Raw genomic sequence first — 2,961 nt, forward strand, 5'->3', positions numbered from 1 at the left:
TTAGTTTTAGTTTTTAATTTAAGATTTTCTGAATTCTTTTGCAACAAGAGACATCAACACAAGACCTCACATGAAAAACAATGAACTAACCAACAAACCAGTAATGATTTTGTAAAAAATATACATATATTTATTTTTTATAATCAAATAGTGTCGTCATTCCTAGTTTGCGCTTTTACCGTCAATATTGCTAAGTCATCATCGATAGGGGTGCTCAAAAACCCGACCAACCCGATCAACCCAACCCAACGCGAAAGAACCCAACCCGAAGCAACCCGATATCTAATCGAGCTGTAAAATTGTCAAACCGTAGGTATTGGGTTGATATTGGGTTACTATTATTTGAACTCAACCCGATGAACCCGATACCTTTTATTTCTTGGATTTAATATGATTGTTGAATTTCTATTAATATATACATTAGACAATTACACTATCATGTATGCTTTTCATATACACATATTTTCAATCTATTCATATCTCTATATAACTCATTCATATATATGTTCAGTAACTGTGAACATATATATGTATTGAGAAAATTAACTGGATGTGATATATGTAAGAAATATGGATAAATTGTATCAAATGATTGATGATGAAAAAGAAATTATGAGTACAGAAAAAACATATTCAAGGTCAGAAGAATATTTTAATATACCAAAGTATCAACCCGACTAACCTGACCAACCCGTACGGGTTGGGTTGGGTTGGTTTGCACTTTGGTTTGGGTTGGGTTGGGTTAAAAATTTTCCAAACCGTAAGCATTGGATTGAGTTATTCAAATGTCTTCAACCCGATCAACCCAACTCATGAGCACCCCTAATGATCCACGATGCATTTTACATTAATTTTTTGGTAAACATATTGAAACCCGTAGTCACATAATCTAAATAAGGAAACAACATTTTTATTTTTATTATACCAAAAAACAATTTTATTATAACCATTAAAGTGAATATTATATTAATTTGTTGGCTTCCTTGTGATTTGTATATTTCTAAGAGAAAAACAAAACCATTTTTTGGTTGAAGGATAAATTAATTCAGTTTAAACATAAAACAAAAACAAAAAAAAGTTATCGTCTTACCGATCTTTAATCATAAGAATATATCTATATTATATTATAATAAAGTATTTTGACAAAAAATCTTAAAAATCATTTTTTATGTATAAAATACTGTTTATTGATTCATATTACTTAAAATTCAAGATTATAAGTAAATTGTGCGTAAGTACAACTTATTAAAACCCCATGTTTAAATTCATATAACAAACTACGAATAAACATAATCAAATAAAGGATAAACATCTCATTTTAAAATATAAAAAATCTAAAATATAATTAGGATAATTATTGAGTTCTAACAAAATAATTAATTATTATCTTTGTAAAAAACTATATTAGTAAACCAAATATAAATTACTTCGCTATTGAACCTAAATTAAATTATAATAAAAAAAGTTGAATTAAAAAATTACACAAAAAATGAAAAAATTTAAATAATTAATTTGATACTAATATCGATATATTTTTGTCAAATTCTTATGATATCTTCAAATTTGTATTTTATTCAAAAATAAAAACAATATCGATTTTTCAAAATCACATAAGACCATATTATAACATCAACTGAGATAAAGAATAAACAAAATATTAAAATCAAAATGTATTTTGCTGCATTGTGCGAGTACCCTTCTAATGTGTGTGTGTGTCTGTATATATATATATATATATATATATATATAGAGAGAGAGAGAGAGAGAGAGAGAGAAAGAGGTGAGTTATTATGTAACTCTTTATATTTGTACAACCACTACAACTCAATCTCAACCGTCCATTTAATTTGATGAATATGTGATTTCATAAAAGTTTWGATTGTTTCATAATATAAAGTATTGATCATAATTAATAAACTTTAATCATCTTGTATAAATATTCAAATCATAATAAATGAACTCTCATCATTTCTATAAATATCTCAATTGATTGGGTTGCATTGGTTGTATAAATGCACATGGTTGCATTTGAAATATATCCCCTATTAGTCCCTAAAATGATCAATCTTCAACTAATCATCGAATCATCAATGGCAGACTTCATAAAATGTTCAAGAACATGAAGAACAAGTAGAGAGAGAAAGTCAACACTTCAAGAATGATCAAACTGATATTACGTAATCTGATTTTTACAATTGAGCTCTTCTCAAATATTACAAAGAAACACCCTTTATATAGGGTCAAACATCTAGACAAAGTCAAAGTCAAACTCTCTAAGAATAGTCAAACACGATGACTTTTACACAATTATAGACAATTTTAACTTTTAAGACGAATACAATTTAATACTATATTTTAATCCTAACATTCTCCCCCTTTGTATTCAGACTTGAAAGAATTTGCGCGCTTTGAGTCTCGTTTGAACTTTGATGCTTTAAGCACATTATGTCTTCTTCAAAACAATTCTTCAACTTGAAACTTTAGATGATCATTATTTGAGAAAGATCTTCTAACATTCTCCCTCTCGAATGTAGAATCGCGATGATCTTCTCTTTTGACAATATAAATCAGAAACAATAACTATCTTTAGATTTGAACTTTAACAAATTTTTTCTTCAAAGGTTGTCTTCATCAGCAAACTGTTGTAAAATTAATCTTCACATTTAATAACTCTCAGACATTGTAGCACCGAAATAATCTTTGGTAATAATCTTCAGTCGCACTCCTTTTGAGTCTTTTGCCATTATTGAAGTTACTCCTCCTTGATCTTTACAACAAATTCCCCTTATAATGTTCGGAATTGAACATTTCATTCATTATTACATACTCCCCCTTATGATGAAATGAGAATCATGACATCATACACAAGAATGACTGAAATTTCCCATGAAAGCCGTCAATTCATGAAATTGTAAGTAGATGTTTTCAAATCCACTTGTTTAATCTTTTCAGATTAAGGGA

Source organism: Cynara cardunculus (genome assembly GCF_001531365.2).
Source record: "Cynara cardunculus var. scolymus isolate 2C chromosome LG 2, CcrdV1, whole genome shotgun sequence".
NCBI lineage: Eukaryota > Viridiplantae > Streptophyta > Magnoliopsida > Asterales > Asteraceae > Cynara > Cynara cardunculus.